General features: G+C 42.5%; 1 long non-coding RNA gene across 1 annotated transcript; it reads left to right on the top strand.

Annotated features, from left to right (window-relative positions):
• Window positions 1-217: 217 nt before the first annotated feature.
• Window positions 218-6,109, top strand: LOC137305144 (uncharacterized). The gene is made up of 3 exons (XR_010958667.1): window positions 218-239; window positions 5,778-5,848; window positions 5,960-6,109. It is a non-coding gene; the product is annotated as an uncharacterized lncRNA (long non-coding RNA).
• The last annotated feature ends 1,633 nt before the right edge of the window (window positions 6,110-7,742 follow it).

The following is a 7,742-nucleotide window of genomic DNA, read 5'->3' as shown; positions in this document are numbered from 1 at the left end:
CCTGCGAAACCCGCCCGGCCCGATCTCCCACCTCCGCGCCCTGCTAACGTGTCAGCTGCAAATTTGCTAAAGGCAACCGCCTTTCGCTCAAGCCGCCCTTTAAACGCGCCGGAATTTGCAAAGGCGAAGCAAAATCAACCTGGTCTTTTTGTGTTTTATCCCTTCCTGCCTTGAAATGATCAGCAAACTTGAAAGCTTGGTCCGAAATTAGGACTCCCCTACGAGGCAGGAATGCTAAGGTAAAAGTTTTAGAAATTAATTGTGTTCATATCTTGCCTGGGGCTTTTAAACGCCTTGATGAACGTGGCTACAGTAACACAGGCCATCCAGAAAGGGGACTACACACCATTAAATTCGATTAAGCCAATGGGATCGCTTGACTTAATAAATGTCTACACTAGGGCTGTTAATTCCAAGATTGGGACGGTCTATTTTTAAATGTAGTTTTGTTGAATGCTTTTTGGGACAAAATACTGGGTGTTCTCAACATGTCTAACGTTTAATTTCGTTTTAAATACTTTTCAATAACAACTCCATTGACGTTTTTCGTAATTGATATAAGTTCTTTCCTTTGTAACAACAAATGGCAGCTATTAATTGGAAGAAATCTTATGTATTAATTGGAAGAAATCTTCCAATTAATACATAAGAAATCTTCCAATTAATATATAGGCTTCGATCTGGGATGTATGGGATGTTTAGAATGGTGTCCACGGACGCACCCTTTGGTGGCATCAATACGGGTCCACATTTAGCAGTAAGCTCTCATCTATAGCTGCCGGTGTAGTGGTGGCGGTCACGTCTTGCCAACTATCTTTACCTGACAGGTGAGAGGGTAATTTTAACCTAGTTCGCCGGGCGGAATATCCACGGATGGAACGCTGGTTTTACACCCCTCGCAATATTACTCTCCATTGACTTCAATGAGAGGATCGGGTGCAACACTGGCACCCGATTTTACTATCAGTTTCCCGACCAAAGAGTTAGGTTGAAATTGCCCAACTGCTGAATATTGGGCGGGGCGTATTGCAGGCAGCCACTGATATTCCGCCTGTTGTGCACTACGGCCAAAGATAAATTTCTAGCCTCATCTCTCTTCCGTCCATTAATATGAATGGAGGAAAATCACTGGAAAGTTCAAACCAAATCATTCAGAAAGCAGGGAAGTTAAACCCAACATATAGGATTGGGAGTCAGGGTCTGGTTAAACCTCTCGAAGACGACATCTTGCGCTAATATGCAGGCAAACTCCCTGAAGGAGATGAATGTCCTGGTCTGAGTGCAATGTATGGAGCAACCCATGTCTTCGCATCCAAAATGACAAACACTCCAGCTGCTGCAAGTCTTACTACAATTGTACAGGGTCTTGGTGAGACCACATCTGGAGTACTGTGTAGAGTTTTGGTCTCCTTATCTAAGGAAGGATATACTTGCCTTGAGATGGTCCAGCAAAGGTTCACTAGATTAATTCCTGGGATGAGAGGGTTGTCCTATGATGAGAAATTGAGTAAACTAGGCCCATATTCTCTGGATTTTAGAAGAATGAGACGTGATCTCATGGAAACATAAGATTCTAAGGGGGCTTGACAGGGTAGATGCTGAGAGATTGTTTCCCCTGGCTGGAGAATCTAGAACTAGGGGGCATAGTCTCAGGATAAGGGGTCGGCCATTTAGGACTGAAATGAGGAGGAATTCCTTCACTCAGAGGGTTATGAGTCTTTGGAATTCTCTACCCCAAACAGCTGTGGATGCTGAGTCATTGAGTATATTCAAGGCTGAGAGAGATTGATTTTTGGACTCTAGGGGTATCAAGAGATATGAGGATTGGGTGGAAAAGTGGAGTTGAGGTTGAAGATCAGCCATGATCTTACTGAATGGCGAGGGGCCGTCTGGCCTAATCCTGCTCCTGTTTTTTTATGCTCTTATGTTCTTCCGATTAAGTCACTGCCCGCTGTGAAAGTTATGTTACCACTCTTCCCACATGGTAACCAATGGTTGATTTCAGGACGGGAGGTTAAAGCCACTACAGGTTGCACACTTTTGGCAGTAACTGCATCACATGCACATCAATTCTGTCCAACACAGCCAGTAACCTGGGTGAAAATTAATTTAACTATTTCTGAATTGCCACCTAAGGTGCACAGGAATTCACTGTTTGCAGCATTTAAGCTGGGTCAATGCATGTGTCTGCACACTTGGCCCTCTTAACATTAAACCATGGCAATACTAATTTCACTGATAGTTTCATTGTATCTCCAGTCTTCAGTTACACAGAGAATAACAAATGAAGAGTGAGTTCTGATGAAAGGTCATCGACCTGAAACGATCCTTTCTCTCCCTACAGATGCTGCCTGACCTGCTGAGTGTTTCCAGCATTTTCTATTTTTATAACAAATGAAGAGCCTGATTTATAGACTATAAGTCTTCATGGTCAAGCAAATGACTTACGTTATCTTTAGGCTTCTCCTCTATGCTCGCCACATGTTTCAAGCATTCTTTGGGGAGTCTTCAAGTGTAAAATCAGTTGAGCCATGTAATAAAATCCATTTGAAAACTCTTAAAAAAAATTCCACATGCCATAAGTCTCTAACGAATATGGTTCTTCAGTCGCTAGTTTGAACTTATCTGGAAACAATTGCAAAATGTATCCGTACTATCCAAAACCTGCAAGCTCAGGAAGTACATTTAAGAATTAATTCCACCCTTTCAATGGAAATCGGTGCTTATAAGGAGCCCAATTTTTCACCCTTCAGCATCTCAGCCTTAACTCAGTGGTAGCAAGCTTGCCTGAGTCGGAAGGTTGTAGGTTCAAGTCCCAATCCAGAGACTTCAGCACATAATCCAGGCTGACACCTTTAGGAGGTGCCATCTTTTAAACGAGACGTTAAACCAGTTTTTAGGCAGATATAAAAGATCCCACTGCACTATTTCTAAGAGCAGGGGAGTTTTCCCTGATGTCCTGGCTAATATTTATCCCTCAACCAACACCACTAAAAATACAGATTTTGCAAATCTGTTTATCACATTGCACTTTGTGGGATCTTGCTGTGCGCAAATTGGCTATTGCGTTTTCTACATTACAAGTGACTACACTTCAGAAATACTTAATTGGCTGTAAAGCACTTAGGAACGTCCACCGGTCGTGAAAGGCGCTATAATAAATGCAAGTTTTCTTTTAAGGAATATTTTGCTATTATCTAACATTTTTTTTGAGTATTTCCACTTATCTCAACCGTTTTACGTGATAGGTTAATGTAGTTCTTACTTTAAATATGTGATGGCTCTGAAAAGAGCCATTGAATTTTGTTTCTTCAGGATTTGTTTTTATTTTATCTCTTCCTGGGCGATTTTCTCTTGGTTTTGACAGGACGCCTGACGCCCTTCTCTTCTGCCTCACTAGTTTTTTTTCTCCGGGTCTTTTTACTCGGCTTCCGGGCCTTCGCTCTCGGACTGCGGGTCGACATCTCCTGGTCCCCCACCGCCGCCTCCGCCTCGCTCCGGCTGTTGGGGGCGACGGAAGGGCGCGGGGCCGAGACGGCGACGCCACCGCCCGCTGGGGGCCATGTGGTTGAGCGCCTGCCGGACGCGGGCGCTGTTCTTGTCCGCGTCGTAGCCGCCGGCCGAGCGCGCCTTGCGGACAGCGGCTGGATGCCGCTTGCCGCGGGCGGGCGGGCCGGGGGCTGATCCGACCCGGCCGACGTGTCCCTGGCACCTTTCCCATGGACAGTATTGGCCGTCCGGACAACCTTCCCCCGCACGTTCATCCCCCGCAAGCGCCGGGGAAGTGGGCGAGATTGCCGCCGGGGAACGCTATTTAAAGGCGCAAGGTGGACGGTGCAGGGTGAAGTCCGCCAGGTTCCCTCTCCTCCAAACCAGAGCAACAATGGATTGAGTTCTGATGAAATCTCATCGACCTGAAAACATTAACTCTTTTATTTTCTCTTTTTTTCCCCACAGATGCTGCCCTGACCTGCTGGGTGCTTTCCAGCATTTTCTGTTTTTTTTTTAAACTTCAGTTTTTCCAGCATCCGCAATATTGTGCTTTTGCTTTAGTGTTTCTGATTTATCTGAAATGCCCCTGGATTCACACCACTCCTGAAATCACCGAGGTCTTTCTTTTCCAAAACACGCAGACCAACCTTTCTTGCGGGGTGCAGTTCACTCAGCTCAGCTCCAGTGGGGTTCTCGATTTGACAGCTGGAGCCTTAGCAAACCACCGCGATAGTGGAGTGGTCTAGCCCTTCAGCTTTCTCTTTCTTATTAGGAACAGGAGCAGGCCATTCAGCCCCATTCAATTAGATGATAGCTGATCTATATCTTAACTCCATCTACCCGCCTTAAGTCCCTTACCTAACAAAAATCTATCAAATTCAGTTTTGAAATTTTCAGTTGACCCCCAGGCTCGACAGCTTTTTGGGGGAAGAGAGTTCCAGATTTCCACTGCCCTTTGTGTGAAGAAGTGCTTCCTGACATCACCCCTGAACGGCCTAGCTCTAATTTTAAGGTTATGCCCCCTTGTTCTGGACTCCCCCCACCAGCCGAAATGGCTTCTCTCTCTCTACCCTTTCAATTCCTTTAATCATTCTAAACAGCTGATCATGCCTTAATCGACTAAACAATCCCTTCTGTACTAGTCATTGCCTCAAATTGATGCTTTCATCTGCAGAAGATCGAAAAATAGCAATTGTGTCAGGAAGAAACTGGTCAGAATATTACAGCTAAACCCGAACTGTGCTCGGAATGCGCTGAAAACGCCTTCACTGGTACATCTGAAAGGGAATCAATGCTTCCAGACATCAGGAGAATTTCAGCTAGGCTGAACGATTTTTTACCTTGTTATAGACTAGCCCGGTTTATGTTTTGGCGTCTTTGCTGCCTGCAATGTTCATCAGGTCGAAAATAGAACTATAAAATCTTGCAGCACAGAAGGAGGCCATTCGACCCATCTTGCCTGTGTTAGCTCTCTGAAAGAGCTATCTAACTAATCCCACTCCCCTGCTCTATCTATATAGCCATGCAAATTGCCTCCCCTTTAAGTATTTATCCAAATCCCTTTTGAAAGTTACTACTGAATCTGCTTCCACCACCCTTTCAGGCTGTGCATTCCAGATCATAGTAACACATTGTGTAAAAAGAAATCTCATCTCACCTCTCACACTGTAATGGAGATTAAAATCAGCCTGACTCACATAAATACAACTTTGGAACAGGGAAGTATCAGTTTCCATTATACAACTCGCATGTCCAACGGTGGACACTAAACATTTTTCTGGTGTCTCCAGGCCAACTTGGGTTTTGTTTTCTAACTGCGTCTCATAAAGTACCAATTCCATTCGTAGTCATATTAATCCTACAGTGTTTGTAAGTGATTTTCTTTGGAAAGAAACAAGAAGCGTAATTATAACCAAAGGTTACTTAATTGGACAGTTGCAGAATACAACGAACAGTTTTAACAAGACTTTGTTACATTACAAAATCTCTGGACGTGTAGAATAATAAATCATAAGGCCACATCTTCCAGGGGTATTCTAAATGTTGCAAATTTAGGAAGCGGAGACCAGTTATGTGATGAGGTCTTTTTCGTTATCTCCACTTCCATCGAGTTAATCCTTTGCATCCGAAAATGACCCGTACAAGTATTTTGCGTTTACCTGCTAATGAATAGTTTCTACGAGCAAGAAAGGGTTAGATCACAATGACAATATTTGCAGAATATGTAATTTCGTCGTAAGTGTGTAGTTAGGGACTCTTATTGATATATGATTGGCATCCGACAGGTTTAAAACGTCGATTATACTATTCACTATTCCCTTAGACACCTGCCTGCCGATGTATGGAGAAGTAACAAGTAAGTGTTATTTTTTTCTGCCTGACTGTGTGTAAAATGTAAGAATGGCTGTGGTATTCTGAGACCGTTTCAAGTTAATTACGGTTGAACCTCTAATGTTCCACTTTTTAGATGATCTCATCACATTCGGTGCTATGAAGACTGAGGCGCTTTAACCCAGAGCTAAACTACGTTGTCTTGATGGTTTAGGATTTCCAAGGAGTATTTTGGTATCGTCTTGGATTAAGTTCCAGGGCAGATTTCAAGAAAAATCCGGCTGCTGAATCTTGCATTCTTGTGCATGAGTATTTGGGTGAGGGACAAAGATTTTATAACAAAATTCATGTTTTTTGATCATTTGGCTGGCTCAATTTTACAGAAATTTCCCCGGTCCATTTACTATCCGATACCAATCGATGTGCTTTAGTCAACGTCACAAATTGCTCATTTTAAAGAATTAAACTTTTTTTTCGATCAAATTTAATTTATCTTTCCTTCGAGCATAGAATTTTAACGAAACCAAATGCAAAAGTTTTCAACTTATGTTCTTAAAAATTGAAAATGCTTATATTCACTTACAGCATTAAAAGCTTTAAATCTTTCAATGAGCTTATTAGTACTATCAGTTATAGTAACAATAGTGACTTAAATACAATGGCGGGGAGGGGGTAGGAGATAAAATACATACAAATTCAGGCGATTATAAAATTGGAGGTGTTTGTTTAAGTGGAATGCTCCTGTTGAGATTAGGAAAGGATTGATGGCACCAATTCTAATGGACAGATGTGGCCAGTGGAGAATCGTTATGTTCACTAGATTGATTCCTGGGATGAGAGGGTTGTCCTATGAGCAGAGATTGAGTGGAATGGGCCTATATTCTCTGGAATTTAGACGAATGAGAGGTGATCTCATTGAAACGTATAAAATTCTTAGAGGGGTTGACAGGGTAGATGCTGAGAGGCAGAACTAGGGGTCATAGACTCAGGATAAGGGATCGGCCATTTAGGATTGAGATGAGGAAAGAATTCTTCACTCAGAGGTTTATGAATCCTTGGAATTCTCTAGCCCAGAGGGCTGAGGATGCTCATTCATTGAGTATATTCAAAACTGAGATTTTTGGATACTAAAGGAATCAAGGGCTCCGGGGATAGGACGGAAAAGTGGAGTTGAGGTAAAAGATCAGCCATGATCTTATTGAATGACGGAGCAGGCTCGAGCGGAGGTATGGCCTACTCCTGCTCTTATTTCTTTTGTTCTTATGTTCCTGAGGTCTCTGTTGCTCACAATCTTGATAAGGATATTATTCAGCAATTGTAGAATCTCTAAATCTCACTGAATCTCTAAATCTCACTGTCATGGTTTGTTGGTGAACCATTCGAATCACTCAAAGGGCTTTTAGGAACAGGAGGAGACCATTTAGCTCCTCGTGCCTGTTCCACCATTCAATTAGATCTTAACTCCATCTGCCTACCTTTTTGAGGAAAAAAAATCCACTAGTTTTTTTTCACATCCAAAATAAGGTTTTGAACCAAATGGTTAAAAAAAGATAAGGCTCACAAACCTCACAATACCAAGATTAGATTTATCCACTGCTTTGTTTGTGTCTTTTAATACCTTAAAGTATGTATTTCAAAGCCTTAGCTTGTCCCGAAAGCTTGGCCTGGAATTGATATCTTTATTCAGGTTGGTGACTGTTAACCAAAGGAAGACCTTGCAGTCTGAGGATGAACCATGTGCACAGTCTTCCAAGATGCATCAATAGCATTTAAACTAGTTAAATGAAAGAATACTTCCTTCGCAGTTTCCAACTAAATCTATTTGGTTGCTTTTCAAAACGATTTGAAGAAAAGCTAGAGGAAAAGTTTCAAAAGCTTTATATGCATACAATTTATAATGATTTTATAGAGTGTGTGTG

This window comes from Heptranchias perlo, chromosome 39 (genome assembly GCF_035084215.1).
Source record: "Heptranchias perlo isolate sHepPer1 chromosome 39, sHepPer1.hap1, whole genome shotgun sequence".
Classification (NCBI taxonomy): Eukaryota; Metazoa; Chordata; class Chondrichthyes; order Hexanchiformes; family Hexanchidae; genus Heptranchias; species Heptranchias perlo.
This window is presented reverse-complemented; position numbering and strand designations above follow the sequence as displayed.